This window comes from Amblyomma mixtum, chromosome 1 (genome assembly GCF_055824585.1).
Source record: "Amblyomma mixtum isolate Tamu chromosome 1, ASM5582458v1, whole genome shotgun sequence".
NCBI classification, from domain to species: domain Eukaryota; kingdom Metazoa; phylum Arthropoda; class Arachnida; order Ixodida; family Ixodidae; genus Amblyomma; species Amblyomma mixtum.
Window position 1 is genome coordinate 146,822,987 of NC_143012.1, and position 21,591 is coordinate 146,844,577.

The 21,591-nt window shown below is 46.6% G+C and overlaps 1 pseudogene; it reads left to right on the plus strand.

Moving 5' to 3' along the window:
• Positions 1-843: 843 nt before the first annotated feature.
• LOC149367883 (uncharacterized) lies at positions 844-1,813 on the plus strand (annotated as a pseudogene).
• Positions 1,814-21,591: the final 19,778 nt, after the last annotated feature.

A 21,591-nucleotide genomic window follows, 5' to 3' on the forward strand; every position in this document is an offset into this window, starting at 1 on the left:
ACCCATACTTTGACCAATAGACTTGTCAAAATTTCAGTGTACAGCTTGTTTTTGCTGAAACTATGGCCTATGGTTCTACGCTTCTCTTTTAAAGCAAGAGCTGTTTATGTGATGCTCTCCATAGCACCTCACTGAAGCCCCAGTTATTATAATTGGATGAGGAAGAAGCAGCAGCTCTCGCTGAATATTGCACCAGGTCTCAGACCTTAGCCATTTCTTGTTATATGTGTAAAAGTCCAGCTATATGCTTTGCCTTAGATTTTTATTTATATTAAAGCATTGAATACGCATATTTTATCACGACCATTTTAGTATCCACACTGTATGATCATGCGCCAGATAGTACCATAAGTTGATTAATACCAAAAAATCAAGTTTATGCTCTGCTTAATTGCAACACACAATCTGCACAATCTCATCTTTATACTTGCCAGGCCTTTTGAAATAATCATTTGCTTGCCAGGTTTAGGGTTCCTGCTGAACAGGAATACAAATTAAATCAGTTTCTTTTACTTGTAATAATAAAACTTTCCTGTAACCTCGAGTTCAACCCAATCAATTAATAAGAAATGCTATGTGGAAAAAGCAAGCCTAGTTAACGTCATTGGAGGCAAGAACAAAGGTATTAAGAAAATTCATGCTAAACCACACTTCTTTGACTTGGCCCCTGATAAATTAATTCTTTTGATGTTTAATATGTAAGAAAGGATCTTTTCCACACAAAAGAGTGAGCTTACTTCAATGTGTTAAGTCTTACATCGATCAGATTTTTGTGTGTTCATTGTTCTGCTAGCATTTACGGTTGACATCCCTCAACCCACAGGGATAGAAAAATCTCTGCCAATGAAGGCGGCAAAAATAAGAAAACTTGAGGAGCAAAAGGCCCATAAAAACTGCAGAACCGAGCAGTGCATCTATGTGGCAATCTCACCCATGAGTTTCCACCATGCTCATCAGTTCAGTGAAATGGCAGGCTTCAGCCAGACTGTAAACAAAGCTGTGCCGGCACGAATTCAGGACCTTGTTTGTGAGTGCGTGACATCGGTACAGGAAAAGAAGTGCCCTGACTATTACGTACAAGACGGCCTGTTGGGAGGGAAAAACAAGCCATCGTAAAGCTGAACAGCATTCTTCCCAACACAGGAAGACATACGCAACCATATAAAAGCTGCTCTTCGCAGAGATAAGTTTAGCTGTTATGATCAAGAAAATGCTAAGCAGTTAATTGATAAATATCAGAGAGAGAAGCTTGATAGCAAATTCTTTTACAGACAGTATCAGAAGAAAACTGAACAAATCAATAGCCTTCCAAGCGATGACGTTTTGGAGCAAATGGAGCAGGAATGCGAGGAAACACTCCTTTTTTCGTTACCAGTCAAAATTTATGAAAGAAATGCTCATAAAATAAGGACAGTCAGTTTCCTGACTGGATGCAACGAACAAAATCACAGACTATGCTCTGCCACTTTTCTTCATTGTCGTCAGGACGGCACAAGGCTACATGTGTCCAGGTGCCTGCGTCGCAGAGGCCCTTGAAGTGTTCAGGCAGTGGTGCCCCGACTTCAATCCGCAGTACTGGATGATTGACTACAGACAGGCAGAAATCAATGCCCTTCAGAGCAGCTTCCCCCAAAGCCAAATCACAGTTTGTGATTCTCATAGAGAGCAGGCATGGGGAACGTGGCTAAACAGGTCCGAGAGTTGCATCGTTGCAAAAGAAGATGTCCTCTTTCTGCTGCGAAGAATAGCCAATGCAGCCTCTGAGGAAGAAATGAATCAATGCATTAATGATCTCAATGCATCTCAGCATTGAAAAAATGAATATTTCAGATGTTACACTGACACACACTGGCTGAGAGTGAAAGAAATGTGGGTGCGTGCATATAGTTTAGGCTATGATATAGTGTTGACAACAAATAATGGCACAGGAGCGCAAAACAAAACCTTGAAGCAGCATAACACCAAAAACAGCCATGACAGAAAGTCTTGAACGATACTGATACTTGTCAAGCAATTTCTGCCTGACAGGCAACATCAGCACCAAAGAAAGGTAATGACCCTGTCATAATCGTACCAGACATACAAGAACAACATCCCAAAATATTTGCACAACTGGCCACCAGCTTTTATTAAGCCTGTAATGCAGAGGATGTGCATTGCAGGCGAGTACACGCATGAAGACATCAAGGCAAAATCTGTGGCAGGGCAGTACCTCGTGCAGTCACAGTCATCATCTAGCTAGCACACGGTGGATTTTGCACGGCCGAACTGCACGTGACTAGATTTTGCAGCAACAAAGTTTCCGTGCAAGCACTTTTGTGCAGTGTTCAGGCTGACTGAGAGTTCATTTGCTGACCTTCCTGAAAGCTACCTAAATCGGCCTCATGTTACTGTGACAGCCTGTCCCACGAAACACAAAAAGCGCTAATAGACGTCTAAAAAAAGTCTCGCAGGAAAAAGCTTGACATCTAGAAGAAGTTTCATCTAAGCAGTGTTTTAGACTTAGACGTTTACTAGCCCTCTATTAGCTCTGCTAACGCTACGCTTGTATACGGCTAGAAAACTTCTGAGGTAGAACTTTTCTAGAATTTTTTTAGACGTTCCTTTTTTTTTCCGAAATGGGTGCCTGTAATATCTTACGCATTTCAAGACTGATTTTTAGTGCTGCCTTTAAACCCTCTAAATCTTTAAAAATGTTACAGTTCATTTTTCTGGTATACACTCAAAAATGAACTCAAAGCTGATTTGCAATGACCCGAACAATAAGCCCACATTACAAGGGATGTATGGCTGTAGTAATGAGCCATAAATGCATGTGCTAGCACACTTTTCAGTCACTGCGTTACTCTTTATTGAATCCAGTGCATACAACCACACAATAAAAGAAAGGGACCAGGAAATTAATGTTAGAAGCCATGGAGGAGGTAGCTTCACTGGTTTGGCTGACATTACGATGGTAAGCACTTGGATGGCAGGAAAGTGTCGAGCAGCAACCAATTGTTAAATCAAACATTCATTTGGCCCCAGGCCTTGTTCACAACAGATGCGCTGATGATTAAGTTGCTGTGATGTGGATGGCAATGAAGAGCTCGCTAGGTGTTCCAAACATCGCTTTTTTTGCAAGGAGGATGCCAACTAGACGGTAACAAGGGGAAGTCAAATCCAGCTCTGTTCAGCAGCCTGCAGAAGTGAAAAATATTAGAGTAACCAAAAGCACAGTCAGTCAGGTGCATGTAGAATGGCCAATGAGGAGTCGGAAGCAAATAAGACCAGAAAATGGCAAGGAGTGACAACACAGGCAATAAAATAAGCTAACCAAAAACATATATGCATATGATGTCATTGCAAGCGGCATTTCAGCAGAGTGCTACGGCTCACCATAAGCTCAAGAAGTCCATCACTGTGGAGGCCTTTAACAGAAGCAGAATTCAAACAGCGTGCATGGACACTGAAAGCCAAGCAGTCAATAGCAAGTGCACTGCCTTACTGTGATGCACACTGTACTCATAGAACCTCCTAAGCTGCATCTTGCAAACAGGCTTTCTCTTACCTGCAAGATGTGGCTGAATCAAAAGTGGTTGATGTTTGACATCTTGCACCGTCGCATGAAAACATAGCAGAGATGCTGCTGTCCTGGTAATGCCTGCATCACTTCAGTATACACCAGAGATGTGTTAAATCTTGGACGTTAACTTGACAGCCACACAGGGCAAATCTGAAAGATAAGACAAAAGTGCATGTGTATAAGGTTCCTTACACTGCATTGCCAAAGAAGCCCTTTCTAATCTGTACGATGAAGCTCAAACAGTGGGCAAGAGATTACTTACACCACTGCACAAGAAGCATTAGTCCAGGTTCCCACCTCAGAACTGAAACAATCTCCAGGCCAAGTCGTCTGAACAACCAAGTACAAGGTGCTGCTATTAATTTGCGTGAAACTAGACCAGGTCCTTGCTCCTCCGGCCAACAGTTGGAGTTCTAAAGGACAAACAAATAATGGGGCTTGTGGAATGAACATTAGCAAAGAGCCTAGACCTATACAAGAAATCATGAAGTGAAAGAAAAGGTGTCAGCTGCAAAGTGTGCTTACCAAAACTTGAGAAGTTGAGCAGGCAAGGAGGTCCTCTGAAAACCACTGTTGAACAGCCTGTACCCAAAACGAAATGTACACAGTGAAGTAGGGACAACGCCAGCTGTGCACGGTGCAATGGTTTTCCAAAAAATAAAAGCTGCCATGCCTGCAAAGAGCCGTAGTACTTCACTGCACTGTCAAACAGCCTGCACACATACAGAGCAGCACCACTGAGTAAACTACCTTTGTGCCGGGGCTCTCAATCGCAATGAAATAAAAGCTTGACGCAGTTAAGATAACCAAAGCCTTTTTAACGCGAGTTTCACTGACGGCAATCACAGCAAGGAGAATTGGAGCACACAGGTGGCCAGATGAGAGTACTTGGCAAGAATAAAACCTTGCCAGAATGCAATAGAGCACAGACTTTAATAAATGTGTAGGAAAAAATTCGCGCCTTATCAACGTACGCTTAAACAAAGCTGGTTGGTTTGAAGCTTTGTCTCGTTCACCTTGTCATCGCCTTGGTAAAGAAAGCAACTCGCATGCGATAGCAGCCTAGCTGTATCCACTTAACAAAAGCTCAAATACATGCAAATGCCCTGTTTTAATACATTCAACGCTGCACTTTGGTATGTAAAACACTGGCTGATACTGTTTTGTGATTTGTAAACCAAAGGTTCAATCAGGCGCGTTAGTGGCTTAGCCGGCAAAGCGGAAACTTTCGCCACAGAAGGTTACTTACTTTTGCGGAAAACGAGGCTCACATCTCAGTGCAACACTGGTAGTAAACGATACCGCAGAAAAAGGGGAAAATGCAAACTGCAGCGGCGTGAAGTGCCAACCAGCGCGGAAAAAAGTGCGCAGCGAAACGTACTACAACGTGCGCAGCATCCGCTTCGCGCGCGTAGCTATCGCTAGCCTCTGCAACGCCAAATGACCAAATGAAGTACTAAATTTCTAAACGTAAAAATAAACAAATGATCAAAGAACCAAAAAACAAATTGAATCTAATACTTTCATGTAAAACTAAGCACTTGCAGCTTCCACTAAGATTTTTTTCTGCTTTAAACGGTTAAAACCACTTTGGCAAACTATCCTGCATCGCCACCGTGCGGAGCGACACCAAGCAGCAAGCTGCGGCGTGACTCAAGAAAGATTGCCTCCAAGATACGCCGCCACGAAAAGATAGCGCGCGGGTGATCTGCGCGATAAACAGCGGCGAGCGAGCTCGGCGAAGGCGGCGGGAAGGCGGCGAAGGCAGCGTGCGCTGCGCCTGTAAATCCGCATGCTGCCGCCAGCTAGCCGAGGCGTAACAGAGGCGTTCGCAACATGAAGCAAATTTTTTCACTCGCGTAACTACCGTCGGCTTTCAGGGCCATTATATGTTACCTAAATCCAGCCTTACGAGTGGCGGGTTAGCTGCACTCGATGTGGAACGTGATTCGGGCTCCGTAGGAGAAAACGCGCTTTCTGTGTTCGAATACAAAGAGCGGTCTTTGCACCGGCGCGCCTGCTCTTCGAAACGTCAAGCAAGAGAGCCATCTAATTTATGTGCCGTGATTTACAGCATGTTTAATCCACGGTGGCAACTCTTCTGATTACTGGCGCATCTCCTTGACGTGGTCTCAAGTTCCACGTGTTAGAAACAAGTCTAGAAAACATCTGACTACAGATGTTTCACAGAAGTTTCACAGCAAACGTCTGACTGCAGATGTTTAAGAGACGTCGCAGAGGAAACTTCTGCTTGTCGACATCTATGAGACGTTTGAACACAGCGCAAGACGTTTGTAGATATTTGAAGCTGTTCTGAGACGTTCGTAAGACGTTTTGTGTTTCGTGGGGTGCTACTGCTGATGATCAAGAAAACGAACCAGACAGCCAGGCAGGGCATGGAGGAGGAGCAAGTTCTCATGAAGTGAGACAACTTTTGAAGCATAATGGAGACGTGTGGCAGTCTCCTTTTTTACTGCAGCGATTCTTCAGCTCTAGATAAAGCAGCAGAAAAACTGGAGGAAGCCTACTCTTTTCTTGCACAATCAGTTCCATCTACCAGCGGTCTGTGCATCAGAAACTCTCCAGCAAAAGGCTGTTCAGGCCAAGCATCCTACACTTCGCAGAAGGATGCTGTACGAGCAGCACCTAGGATTTTGCAAACAGAGAGGGCGAACAAGGAGCACTGGCGCACTAGCGACCATCTTGGAAAGCAGGCAGACGAGCTGCGCAAGACCTGTAATGTTAACCCCTTAGAGTAAGCAATCACTCAGTGGGGCACCATGATACAAGAGGAAAATTTCACGAACAAGGAGCACTGATATCTGCAGCTTAAAGCACCTGGCCATAGTAGAGTGTGCAGGATAAATTTTCATGACCATCTGCCTGACAGCTGAGGCCATGAAGCGACAATGTATCTTCACCAGACCTTAGTTTGCGAGGCTCCTGAGTAGGGCTCCCTTAGGCCTGCGTGCCGAGGGATCCAAAAAGGATTTTCATTCAGTTGGAAATAAAGTTTTGATGATGATGATGATGCTAACTCCGTGCAAAAAACGGGTCCCGTGGTAGTGACTTCTGTCGTCTACTAGTCGAGCCACGAATCCATATCCAAAACTCAGTAGCGCCTCCGCTAGACCTATAGTGAACTAGAATAATTATAGTGGCACGACCGAAAGGGAGCGCCTGGCTTTCCAGCGTCGTCCTACGCTCTGGAAAGCCGCTAGAGGCGCTGCTGCTCTCTTTCATACGGCGGCGCTGACAGCTGGGCCTCATGGGGCACGGATAGACTTTCGTCAGGTTGCCTCTCCTACGTTTGGCAAAACTGTTGCGAGTGTTTGTGCATCCGTTTGCTTTGTGTTTCATGCGAAGGGACTTCTCGTGTCTACCTTGTGCCTTGTGTATGTGCACTTTCACCGCGTGCAGTCCACGGCATGGCGAAGAGGCAGACAGATTCACACTGCTTCGCTCCGGGCTGCGGCACAGGTTACCCAAGTGGACCCAAAGCGTCGCTATTCGCGGCTCCGAAAGACGACGATCTTCGCAAGAAATGGGAGCGTAACCTTCACAGGAAGGATAAAACTTTCACAATTTCTTCGGAGGTATGCGAACATCACCTTGAACCGCACTTAGTTCTGCGCGACTATGTGCATGTGATAAATGGCAACGAAGTGCGGATTCCGCGAGGGAAGCCGTCGCTGGCTCCGGGCACGGTACCAACATTGCTGGAGCTGCCCTACGTATCTTTCCACCTCAACACCTCGACAAGGACCGGAAAGGAGGAGGAAAGTTTTAGCAACTACTGAAGTGCCGCGGAAGAGAGCGTGCCATCAAACCAGGAGCCGGTCCTGTAGCGACGAGGATGATGCTGGAGCGCCAGAGCATGAAGATTCGCTTGTAGCCGATCGTAATTCATTCTCTGTAGAATCTCTTCGGACCATGGAAGCTCCATCCAAGGATTGGTGCCGAATTGAGTTGGAGGGGGTCGAGACCGTAATATTTGCAACATCATCTGTCAAAATGAAGAAAAGACCAGAACTATGGCATGAAAAAGCTGTGTGTTTTACAGCATCAGGAGGAGAGTTCACTGCGAAGGTGTAACCTTGGCCTTCTTCGGGTTTCCTTTGCACGTGTAGCCGAGCTCGCGAGCCAGCGCCAACAGCTCGGCATATTTCTGAGACTTCAGGTCGTCAATATTGGAAGGAACATCAATATCCGTTGCTTTCAGCTGCGTGTTCGGACCTAGGCTGGAAGTTAACGCGGCAGCACTTGACCACCCAAATTCAAATCACCCACAAGGCGATCGCGTCGTGGTGTCGTTGAGACTCCAGGTCGCGTCGTCGTGTGATGGCAGCGTTGGCGGGCATAAAGAAATGGATTGTTTCTAGCAAGCTGGTTAACTGATTTCTAACAGTTAACTTCCGACTGTTCAGCGAGCCCTCTATTTTATTAGTTCGCCTTCTCTGAAACAACCGGCTTGTGTTGTATTTGTGAACAGTGGCGCTTTCTTTGCTGGCATGTTTGCTCACGTGTGTGCTTTTGATTTTCTTTACTTTCAGGACAAATCTGCGACGAGTGCAAGATTCTGCGAAAATCCTTGCTTACCAGAAAATCATGCGTAAATGCCGCTGTGCGCCTGCCTACTGGAAGGGCCCTTGCTCATCGACTCAAGTTGCTTAAGCGGAAGACAGCACGACTTAAAAGCAACACCAACTCTCTAAAGAAGCAGTTAAATGAAATGATGATCCAAAACAAAGCTATTGCAGAGGGGGAACTGACTGAAAAGATGGCAGCCCTTTCTCCAAAGCAGCGTGAGGCAGCACTTCGTATCTTCGAGGCCTCATCACGTAAAAGCACCAGGGGAATGAAGTTTTCAAATTACGAAGATGAAGAGTGCACGATTGTATGAACACTTAAGGAAGAAAAAAATCCTAGTACTGCCAAGTAAGTCCACACTTCGCAAATACCTGCAGCTGTACAGGACTGGATTTGGATTCAGTGAGAAGATTTTCGAAGTGATCAGCAAGACAACCTCCTCAATGGACAATTTCTCGCGTCACGGGGGTCTCACAGCGGACGAGATGAAACTGTCAGAACACCTTTCCGTGACCACAGCAGGTCATGTGGATGGGTTTGTGGACCTTGGTGCCTTCTCTTTATCAGAAGACAAACACGCTGTCTGTGACCATGGAATGGTCATCATTTTTGTACCTTTTGTTGGGAAGTGGACCCAAATACTGGGTGCATTTGCCACATGTGGAAACGTAGAAGGCAGTCTTCTGGCCAAGATCATGGTCGAAGCTGTGATCCTAGTGGAAAAAGCTGGACTGCGGGTTTGATTTTATTACTTCAGATAGAGCAACCTGGAACAGAAAAATGTGGACCAAAATGGGCATTGCTGCATCATTAACTGGGGCCAAGTGCAACGCTGTGCATCCTGTTGACCCTGATCGTCAACTCTACTTCATCTCAGATTTCCCGCATTTGATAAAATGTCTGAGGAATAGACTGCTCAAGTCTGACTTCCAAGTGCCTGAAGGAAAAGTGAGCTTGAATAATTTGTGCAGCTGAACTTCACACTATAGTTAGTTTTTGCAAAATGGTCATATATATTCGGTGACTCTCACAATGCATTGGTGTAGGTGTCCATGCAGGTGGTTCGGAAGGCTCTCAGAGTGGACAGCACCAGGAGCTGCGTCACTCTCCAGGCAATGCATGGCATCACTAACAGTCACACAAACCCCAACAATTTTGAGAGAATGAGGGTCTCATTAGCATTTCAGCTTTTTGGGAAAAAAGTCATTGATGGGCCGGAGCTCTACAAGACCACGATCGAGGAACACTGTGGTGACATCACAGCTACAGTGAACTTTTTCAAGTAAGTGCTACACATTTGTTCTAATGTAGCACATTTTTGTTTCTGCTTAGTAGCCCTTTCTGTTATTATTGCAATTTGCATATAGTTATACTGTCAATGAACAAAGTAAAACCTTCTCTCCTTCCCTTTTGCAGAGTCATTCACGACCTCATCGAGATCCTGACGTCTCGCTTTCCTGCTGAGGCTCTGCGGCCGAACTCCCCTGCTGTGCAGAAACTTAATTCATTCTTAGAGTTTCTGGGGAGCTGGGAAAACCACACAAAGGGGCAACAAGGCTTCCTTAGCAAATCGACAGCTACTGGACTAAGAGTGACTGTAGCAAGCGTACTAGCACTTTTGAAGTACCTATGTGATGGTCTTGGCTTCAGGTACCTCATGACGCACCGGACGCGTAATTCGGAGGTCGTGGGTTCGGATCCCACCGGCGGCAGTGGTTGTTTTTTCTTCTGCTTTTCTAATCAATTAGCTTTAAGCGATGACATGTTCAGTAATATTCTAAATTGATCAACACCACAAAATAAATAAATTAATTAAAAAAAAATCCCCTGTGCCCCTTGGTTTCTGTGGCTGTTGGCTTCTTTCATATTAATAACGAGCCCCTCATTCCCCTTCCCTTGTTTGCTTAATTGCTTAGCGAGGGCCTCGGTTCTGGCAGCCTTGACTCCATAGGAAGCATAAGAGGGTTCTCACGCAGCTTCCACCCTCTCCGTTCGATGACGTTCTACGTCACTACCTGCGGTTACTCAGGACGTTCTACGTCCGCCGCTTATGAACGTGGGTGGCGCTGATGAACACTCTCAAGGTTAGGTTACTTGTAAACATAAATACCCCCGAAAGCAGAAGATTTGACAGCCGTCGCCGTAGCTCAGAGGTAGAGCACCGGACGCGTAATTCGGAGGTCGTGGGTTCGGATCCCACCGGCGGCAGTGGTTGTTTTTTCTTCTGCTTTTCTAATCAATTAGCTTTAAGCGATGACATGTTCAGTAATATTCTAAATTGATCAACACCACAAAATAAATAAATTAATTTAAAAAAAATCCCCTGTGCCCCTTGGTTTCTGTGGCTGTTGGCTTCTTTCATATTAATAACGAGCCCCTCAATTCCCCTTCCCTTGTTTGCTTAATTGCTTAGCGAGGGCCTCGGTTCTGGCAGCCTTGACTCCATAGGAAGCATAAGAGGGTTCTCACGCAGCTTCCACCCTCTCCGTTCGATGACGTTCTACGTCACTACCTGCGGTTACTCAGGACGTTCTACGTCCGCCGCTTATGAAGGTGGGTGGCGCTGATGAACACTCTCAAGGTTAGGTTACTTGTAAACATAAATACCCCCGAAAGCAGAAGATTTGACAGCCGTCGCCGTAGCTCAGAGGTAGAGCACCGGACGCGTAATTCGGAGGTCGTGGGTTCGGATCCCACCGGCGGCAGTGGTTGTTTTTTCTTCTGCTTTTCTAATCAATTAGCTTTAAGCGATGACATGTTCAGTAATATTCTAAATTGATCAACACCACAAAATAAATAAATTAATTTAAAAAAAATCCCCTGTGCCCCTTGGTTTCTGTGGCTGTTGGCTTCTTTCATATTAATAACGAGCCCCTCATTCCCCTTCCCTTGTTTGCTTAATTGCTTAGCGAGGGCCTCGGTTCTGGCAGCCTTGACTCCATAGGAAGCATAAGAGGGTTCTCACGCAGCTTCCACCCTCTCCGTTCGATGACGTTCTATGTCACTACCTGCGGTTACTCAGGACGTTCTACGTCCGCCGCTTATGAACGTGGGTGGCGCTGATGAACACTCTCAAGGTTAGGTTACTTGTAAACATAAATACCCCCGAAAGCAGAAGATTTGACAGCCGTCGCCGTAGCTCAGAGGTAGAGCACCGGACGCGTAATTCGGAGGTCGTGGGTTCGGATCCCACCGGCGGCAGTGGTTGTTTTTTCTTCTGCTTTTCTAACCAATTAGCTTTAAGCGATGACATGTTCAGTAATATTCTAAATTGATCAACACCACAAAATAAATAAATTAATAAAAAAAAAATCCCCTGTGCCCCTTGGTTTCTGTGGCTGTTGGCTTCTTTCATATTAATAACGAGCCCCTCATTCCCCTTCCCTTGTTTGCTTAATTGCTTAGCGAGGGCCTCGGTTCTGGCAGCCTTGACTCCATAGGAAGCATAAGAGGGTTCTCACGCAGCTTCCACCCTCTCCGTTCGATGACGTTCTACGTCACTACCTGCGGTTACTCAGGACGTTCTACGTCCGCCGCTTATGAACGTGGGTGGCGCTGATGAACACTCTCAAGGTTAGGTTACTTGTAAACATAAATACCCCCGAAAGCAGAAGATTTGATAGCCGTCGCCGTAGCTCCGAGGTAGAGCACCGGACGCGTAATTCGGAGGTCGTGGGTTCGGATCCCACCGGCGGCAGTGGTTGTTTTTTCTTCTGCTTTTCTAATCAATTAGCTTTAAGCGATGACATGTTCAGTAATATTCTAAATTGATCAACACCACAAAATAAATAAATTAATTTAAAAAAAAATCCCCTGTGATCCTTGGTTTCTGTGGCTGTTGGCTTCATTCATATTAATAACGAGCCCCTCATTCCCCTTCCCTTGTTTGCTTAATTGCTTAGCGAGGGCCTCGGTTCTGGCAGCCTTGACTCCATAGGAAGCATAAGAGGGTTCTCACGCAGCTTCCACCCTCTCCGTTCGATGACGTTCTACGTCACTACCTGCGGTTACTCAGGACGTTCTACGTCCGCCGCTTATGAACGTGGGTGGCGCTGATGAACACTCTCAAGGTTAGGTTACTTGTAAACATAAATACCCCCGAAAGCAGAAGATTTGACAGCCGTCGCCGTAGCTCAGAGGTAGAGCACCGGACGCGTAATTCGGAGGTCGTTGGTTCGGATCCCACCGGCGGCAGTGGTTGTTTTTTCTTCTGCTTTTCTAATCAATTAGCTTTAAGCGATGACATGTTCAGTAATATTCTAAATTGATCAACACCACAAAATAAATAAATTAATTAAAAAAAATCCCCTGTGCCCCTTGGTTTCTGTGGCTGTTGGCTTCTTTCATATTAATAACGAGCCCCTCATTCCCCTTCCCTTGTTTGCTTAATTGCTTAGCGAGGGCCTCGGTTCTGGCAGCCTTGACTCCATCCTGAAAGTCCAACAAGGACTAGTAAGGCGTGCACACAGGGCAGTTACCCTCAATGGAGCCCTGGACTAGGGGAACCGACCCTGATGATAAGATGGAAGATTCCATCTGAAGCCGCAAAAAATATTGTAAAATATAGGAAATAAACGTTTTACACCACCACCAAAACCACGGCCGCCGTTACCTGACGAGCCGAGTTGATAGCCCGTCTCTCGGTCCTGGTATGACGTCACGCTGTGACGTCACTAGGCATGGTATGACGTCAGGGGTCATTCTAAAGGTCAAACGTGGCACGTGGCCACCGCTACGCGAAAAGCCGTTCTTGGGAGTAGTATTTCTTTAGCAATAAAAAACACTCAGAGGGCAACTGAGGCTGCTTACCTGCTGTGAAGAAGAAAGCATTAGTGCGTCATCGTGAGCGTTGGACGTGGACGCCGATTGCGCCCTGAGAAATGAAACGAAGACGCGCCTCCGAAGGCTGAATCCATAAACTTCGAATCCAGAAAGGTCGGAGTGAAAGAGATACTAGGTTTGAATACCTCTCGCGAGCTAGCCTTCAACCTGAGAACCACGGTGTAAGAATGAGAACCCATGCGATATAGAACGAGATGCTGTAAGACACCACCCGCAAAGGTGTACGACGAACGCATGCATCACAATTTTAGTACGCAAATTTGTGTTTTTTTTCCGGAAAGGATATGGGCCATTAACTGCCTCGCTTCTCGGTGGAAAGGGGTGCCTGGGAAGGCATACAATTGGAAGTGCATATGTCGTCAGTTCGAATCCCTGTAGCAAGCTAGCCTCCAACTTGACTAGAATATAATTGACGGAACCCGATAGTCACCAAAACCAGGGAGCATAGGGGTGTTTTTTTAGTATGTAGTTTTCATCAATGGGAGATTAATAAAAGCAGAAGAAAAAATTGATAGCGGCTTAACGTAGTTAAACCGAGTAGACCTTCGAAAGCAGGTGTTATTTCCTTAATTGGAGGGGGCACTTAAACTCGTCCTTAGGGGTGTGGCATGATATCTTTAGTGGGTTAATGCCCATGTATGCTGAATTGGTAATTCCTACTTAAGATTCATAGATAGCGGCGAGTCCTCATATACCACTACCAGAGCAGCGGTTAAAAGCGATGCGCCATTGCACTGGCAGGTGGCTGTTTCTATCCCAGCCACGCGTCCGGATTTTGCGACCCATGTTGCTCTTCCCGAGCAACCTCTCGCGCAGATGGCACGACACTGGTCCGAACTTACCCGAGCTTAAGCGAGTAACTCGTGTGAGCTCAGGTAATAACTCGGGTTGCTAGGCGCCGGCACAAGATCGTATGTGCTGTTTTTGCGAACACGCTTGTGTTTAAGCGTTTGTTTAGCTCGTGCCGGCTCCCTGGCCGGCATGACGCCGGCATGAGCTGTGAAACCCAGTGCCTGTGCGAGTGTGGTGTCCTCTGGATGTGTAGGCGACAGACGGCAGCGGCGCGGCGCCGTCTGTTGCAGCGCAGCTGAAGCGGTTGCTAGGCAACGACAACTCAAGGTCGTTTGGTAGCCGCACCGTCACGACCATACGCGGCGGGCCGAGCGGGGCTCCAGTAGTGTTGCTTTCGGAACAAAACAACCGCATGCCGCCGGTGGGATCCGAACCCACGATGCCCGAATTTCTGGTCCAGTGCGCTACGAACTGAGCTACGGCACGGCGGTCCAATCTTCTGCTTGCGGGGGTATTCTACGTGCAGTGCAACCCAACCTTGAGATTGTTCACCAGCGCCACCCTCGTCCATAGCGGGAGACGTAGTACGCCCTGTATTAAATCCAGTGCCACTTAAGAAGGGGGTCGAACGGCGAGGGCGGAAGCTGTGCGAGAACCCTCTCATGAAAACTGACAGAATAGAGGCTCTTGGTAAACTATTCAGCAGGCAAAAGAATGGAAAGAGACTTCTCTTTCCAATTCTCTTTAAAAACTCCGTTTTGAGTGAGAGTGATCTCTTTAGGAAAGAACAGGGCACCTCAGCATAGAGGGTGATTTCTGTTTTTCGCGAGTGTCCCTTTAAAGCAAAACTACTCCTCTGGGTGTGCCTTCATATGCGAGCTCTATGATGATTTCCTTCGCGGCGCTATCGACAGTGATCTGCGTTCGAGAGTTCTCAAACACTAAAAAGAAAATGGCATGTGTTTTCGCTTTTTCTCTTTGCGGCAGGGAATAAGTTCTAAAGACGGTTTATTGAGGGAACATGGTGTAGCTTTACACTCCTCTTTAGTTCAGAGCACGTTTTGTACATACAAAGTAACTTCGTCGAAGCAGATCTCGGGAAATTTCCATTTTATGGTGTATAAGATGAGTTGCAGAGAATGAAGGAAGGCTTTTCAATCTTCGGCGCTTTTATGCTTTGCTATTTTTCGGTTCGCCGCGACTGGTACGTAAAGATTGGTATAAGTTTTTCTTCCTTCCACTCTACACTGCATTTCTCACTGAAAGGTGGTTACAATGGTGAGGTAGTGGTGGTACATTTCAGCCTGGTCAACTAAGCCGGCGGCGACCCCGTGTAAGCCAAATACCTGTCGAAAATAGACTTGTAAAACTGGAACAAAATCCCATAGCATAGAACATGAGCTAGCAACTTCGTGCTAAACCTCGGAAGACCACAAAACGAATGCGCTTACCTGATAAAAGAAGTGGTAGCCACTGCGTTCCACTGTTTCTTGTTGGAGTGCCATGAGGTCGAAAGGCATGTCATTAAAGATGTCGTAGCTTGCCGTCATCGTCGAACTGCGGGCAGATTACCAACCTTCTGCGCCGACGGAAGAAAACTGTTCACGGCTTCGACTCTGCGAGGGAATATAAGACGCTCAGAATGTTCTAGAACCGCGCCTGCATTTCCAAGCGCGCGAAGAATGAGGTATTCTTTCAATTCGGCCCCGGAACCCTCTTGACACAGCGTGAATAAGGGGAGCTGCGGAGGCTATATATTAGCCAGGAAGTGCGGTTGTGAAGATAAGCCTAACTTTTACATCCTTGGCTGTGAAATTTCTTCTAGAAAGGAACAGGGATTAGCCCAGTTAGCGTGAAGCATTGGAAGACGTGAAATTGAAAAAGGAAAAGTAACAATCAATCTCTAATGAATTATAAAGATTGGAAAGCAATTTCCGCACCGTTGGACCTGCTGCCGCACTGCCGAATAACTGTGGAAGAGGAAGTAAGGTGTTGTCAGTGCCAGTACACTTTGGCAGGTGCGAGAACTTGTCTTGTACACTTCGCAATAACCGATGGCGGTATTCGCATGACGAGGCGCCTGTTTGGTATCTTTTGCGACGTCCAATAAATGAAGCTATTCATGGCTCAAATGTCGTGAAGGTACTCAGAACAGCTCATGTACTTGTAGCTTCTGTTAATTCATACGAAACGCGAGGCATTCATTTCACTATCTCCCACACAATGATGAAGCGATCATACATGCCGTCTGATTTCAAAGGTACGCCTTTTTAACACTGACATCTTTCTCTTCTGCGGAACAACTGGTGTGATATCGTTCCCTGACGAGACTATTTGCTGCTGATCTCTATAATTCGGTGGCTGGTGTTCTGCTGAAAACAGGGATCTATTGGCTGAAATGGGCATGGACAAAACGGCATTGGATAGATCTATCTCGCTTATTTATTGTTCTTCTCATCTGGCAAGCCAGAAAGCTCTAGTAGTGCGTGCAGTACGTCTTACCATACTCTCCTGAAGACTTCCGTCTCATCATGCATTCGTGAATAAAAGCCATATGATCCCTACTACGGTTAGGCCTAAGAAGTAATACTACGCCTTGAAAGCAACCTGATTTGTGGTTCTGTGGTCCTAGGATTTGTACGTTATTATTGCATATGCAGGACAGCAGTTGCGGTTTCAGATCTATAGCAGCGGCTAGTGACGTTCCCACGACCGAGGGTCCACCGTCTGAAACAAAAACCAAAATGCCCAACTGCTGCTGCAGCGCGAAGCAGCCGAGTAGGGGATAACGGGCTCACAGCGCGATGGGCGCCGCGGTCGCAGCGTAAAGAATACACTGGTTAGCGGGGGGGGGGGGGGGGGGGGGGGAAGGCTGAATTTCAAAATTGCATTATGGATGCATTGGATATACACTAGAAAGCGACACTAATATAGTTTCGAGCGGAGAAAACTCGAACGCAGTTCTTTCATATCACGGCAATAGCAGATGCAGTCGTTCGCAAAGGCCGCACAAAAAAAAACTCGAAGTTGTCACCACTGGTTGCGAAACGAGGCCCGTCGCTTTCACCCCTTTTGTGAAAATATAAATGTTCGTCCCGTATATCACAAAAAACGCTTTCAGCGCATCACCTTGGAGTCGTTCTTCAATTTTCCTGCAGTTCCTCTGATGAAGACAATGGAGCACCCTCAGCTCAGATGGTTGTGCCGAATATCCTCGCTGCCACAGTGCTAACAGCAGTCTAATAGCAGGTGGCACCAAGACTAGTCGCTAAATTAGAAAGTCATCGCTCGCTCTAATCCGCCAGCCAGGGTGTCGAACCGGAACCGAACCTGAACCCGAAACCGGAACCGAACCCGAATTTTCGCCCGAAAACCGGAACCGAAAGGAACCCATATTTTTTGCCATCTTGGATCTGAACCCGAACCGGAACGATTCAAAGGAACCGTTCCGAACCGGTTCCGGACCCGGTTCAGCCGCACTCTTTTTGCATCTAGGCATACTTCTTGTTTCCGGACAAAATGAGATGATCTAGCGCATCACCCGCAGCTATCTGCGCTGGGAAGTGCGAAAATGGTACCCAGTATATGCGACAGCAAACTTACGGGAAGTCTGGTGCCTGGTAAGAAGCCTAATTGACTCTTCTGTAATGTACTACCGCTAATTCTTTGTACTTCAGGTTTATGTGAAATCTTGAGTTCCTCCCCTTTTACATATTTGCGTAAATCTTTGACTGTTCTAAATAAATAAGGTACTATAGACTCTGAATTTTTGCTTGCGTGCTTTCTTCTTTGAAACGATGCGTTAGACATTGGTGTACACGGAGCACCACGTGGTATTTCACCAACACATAATAAATAATTTATACTTGAATTTCTTCATGACCGTGTTTCGGTTTCACCAATATAGCGATGGCTGTGACGTGTAGCGGAAATTAGGTCGCGTGAGGTGCAATAAAACGGCAATATAACTGGTGATACGTCGTTCGTTGTAATTATAGGTCTTGAAGCTGGCTGATTTAAGGGCTGTAGGGAGTCAAAACAACGTATCAGCGTTTGTATTAGTTTTCCCGTGCCTCACGTGACCTAATGTCGAACTCACTTCACAGCCATCGTTCGGTTGAAGAAACCGGGACAGCATAGGAGAAGAAATTATTTTCTAAATTAATTAGTGGCAGTAGGCGAACACCACACGGTGGTCCATGTATTCTAATATCTATAGAGTCATTTGAAAGGAGAAAACGCGCTATGAATCTGGGTGTCTATAGTAATTTCAGTACCGATTAAGACTGCCTTCCTTTTATTTGCGTCATTTCCTACAAATAGACGAAATATTAGCGCGAGGATTAAACAACGTTGTGATGGTGGTTTTTTGAGGAAAAGAAATGGTGCAGTAACTGTCTCACTTCTGATGGTAAGAAAGGGAGGAAGGTGGGAGTGAAAGAAAAAACAGAAACAGGCGCAGTAGGAGAGGCCTCCGGAATAATTTCTACCAGCTTGGGATCCTTAAAGAGCAACTGCGTAGGCTTTAGAAATCGACGAGCTTAAAAGGGTCGAATGTGTGAAACTTCCAGGTAAAGTATGCGAAGTCCTTTTGGCCTAGCATTTGAAACGGTGACGTAATCAGCAATAATAATTGCGACGGCCTTCAAGCTTCTCGGCAGCGCACAACGCTAAGTGGGGGACGCATTATGACGTCATCGAAGGTGTCGGTACATTTCCAACGGATAAACACCTGCTCTAAAGGAAAAAAACTAACGCCACCGAAGGCAAAGCCCGCCGAACATTGTTTGGCAGCGTCCAGCGAGGCACGGCAGGGCGTGGCTGACGGCAGCGGTAATTTGAAATCATACTTTCCGTGACGTCACACTAAACTTCCCTGCACTCCTCCATTGCTTTGAGGAGAACTGCAAAATTTAATCGTTGATTACGTCACTATTTTAAATGTTGGTGTAAAAAAATTTGGCATGTTTTACCTACAGCCTATATAGATTTGAATCCTTGAGTACCGCGAAATTCTCAAAAAGTGGTGCAGTTGCCATTTAACGTGCACTGACATCGCGCAGCAGCACACGGTGCCTTTTCCGCTTCGCCTCCGTCGAAACGTGGCCCCCGGGGCGGGGTTCGAACCCGGGTGCACCGAATAAGTAAACGAGCGCCCTAACCACTAAGCCACCGCAGTGGGTAGTGCAACATTTACTTTTCTAGCCGCCGCGGTGGCTCAGTGGCTATGGTGCTCGGCTGCTGAACCAAAAGACGCGGGTTCGATCCCGGCCGCGGCGGCTAGAATTTCTTTGGAGGAGAAATTCTAGAGGCCCGTGTACTGTGCGATGTCAGTGCACGTTAAAGAACCCCAGGTGGTCGAAATTTCCGGAGCCCTTCACTACGGCGTCTCTCATAGCCTTAGTCGCTTTGGGACGTTAAACCCCACAAACCAAACCATTTACTTTTCTAGGCCCTCAATGTCCCAGACAGCAGGTTCTAAATAAAACCCCTCACGACGTAGGGCAACAAAGAAAAAAAATGGCTCAATGGCTGTGGGGCTCAGCTGCTGATTCTAAAAATACAAAAAACAGCGTGCTTTCTCGCACTCCGAAAATCCCCAGCTGATCTCCGTTAATCTGGAGCCCACGACTACACCGTCTATCCTATAACCTCAATGTCTACTCGACACGTTAAACTCGCGATATTACTACTAGTATTGCCAAAAGAAGGATGTATAAATTGGTGCAGCTTCTCTTTTTTTTTTTTTTTAGAATCCGCATATTTTTGTTTGCACGCGATGGAAATAAGCAACGAAAGACGGGTTCTTGGCAACGGTGGAGATGTACTAATAAGAAAAAAAGTAAATACCGGATAATCAAAAGGGCAATTCGGAAATATATGCGCTCGGCGGCATGCGACAGTGATTATGCCCAGAAAGATGCTACTGCAATAAATGTGACTATGAAGTGATTTCATTATGCCGCTTTGCTGAAATCGTTCTGCATCTGAGCAAAAATTGCTGCCAGTCGCCAGCGCGCGGCTCCATCAGCTGTTCTCGCACTGCTCGATCTTGAATTCTCGGTCTGGCGACATCTATCTACTTCTCGCAGTCATACTTCCGGTTCTTAGTGTCTGACATGACAGGCTTATGATTGTTGGCGTTTTTTTCGTACAACGCTTGGGCGACTCAATACGTTGAGACTTCACAACAATCTGCCTCGGCTATATCGGGTACAGGCGGGTGATGGGAGGTGAGGAGATGGGTGAAAGTTTTTGAAGGTGCATTTTTACCGGTGAATGTCCGAATGTACGACCACCGTAGTGTGCATCAAGGGTGGAGGCTGCACGCACGCACCCCCCCCCCCCGAACACACACACACACACACACACACACACACACACACACGCGCGCGCGCACGCACACGCGCACACGCACACGCACACGCACGCACGCACGCGCGCGCACACACACGCGCACACACACGCGCACACACACGCGCACACACACGCGCACACACGCGCGCGCGCGCACGCGCACAGCACAGCACAGCACACAGCACACACACGCGTACAGTGGTGTTATTTTTGGGAAAGCAAGTATACTTTGTTTGGGCAGATGGGCGTGTTACTTCACCATCCACCAATTTGGTAGAGAAGGAGTCAGGCTTTCTTGGCAACTGTGTGAGGTCCAGGAGACAGCGGAGTGCTGTCTACTATCGAATATAGTCTTCGTATTTCTTTGAAAAAGATGTCATGACTCAACTATGCTGTGCATGCGCAGTATGGTTTTTTAGTTTTAATCTTTGTTCTTCTGTTTTTTGGATTGTTCACTATGTCCTGCGCCTTCATACACTTTTCCGAGAATGTAATACCCAGTTGTTAGTCAGCGTCTATGTCGTCTGCAGTCTTCCTTTTGACCTGTATACTGCGCTGCTTAAGCATGAACTCTTACAAACTAGCACAGTTTTATGTTCTCGTGAACAAATCTGCATTTTTTATTTTTTATACCGATGTGTCAGAAAAAGGAAAACGATTTGCAGGGCTGACTGAAACTCATCTGCGTTCTAATTTTTTTTTCTCCTGAACCCGTTTGAACCCGTTTGAACAGGTTCGGGACGGTCCGAACCGGTTTGAACCGGAACGGTATGGCCCTCTGGAGCCGAACCCGGAACTGAACCCGAAAGGCGTGAACTCGAACCGAACCCGAAAAAATGCCGATTCGACACCCTGCCGCCAGCAGAGTGATTCATCGGTTATGCGCGGTAAGAAGGAAAACGCTGCCGAGAACGAAAAGTCATCCGCGTCGCCGCTCGCTGTTGCAAGGCAGAGTGCCATGCGCAACAGCTGCGTAACACGAGGGAGGTGCTTCGCGCCGAGAACCGCGGTCTCGCTTGCGTAATTAGACGAACTGGGAGGAAGTTTTAGACGTGCGTATCTCGGAGCACAGGCGCGTTACTAAAATTGTACAAAATGGAATAATCCTGAAAAGTAAATGCCTCCAAGTTTTCAATATAGATATGCTTGCTAACTTCAGGCAATAAAAAGTTAATGATTTTTAGCTGGTTACTGAATTTATGCGGACAATTATTACCCCAGTTTGCGTTCGCCTGGCCGCATTACCGAGTAGCAAAACCGGGATTAGTGTACGGCGTTTCGCATTTTTAAATAAATATTGGTAAAATCTAACTTTGCACACCCTGTATATTCGAGACGCCAAGTAAACTGCAACAGTGCACCCTAGTGCTTGCCAGTTCTGCAAACAGCGCGTCTCCACCATGACGTTGTCTGAGAAGTGGTCGAGTGGACTCCTCATTTGCTCA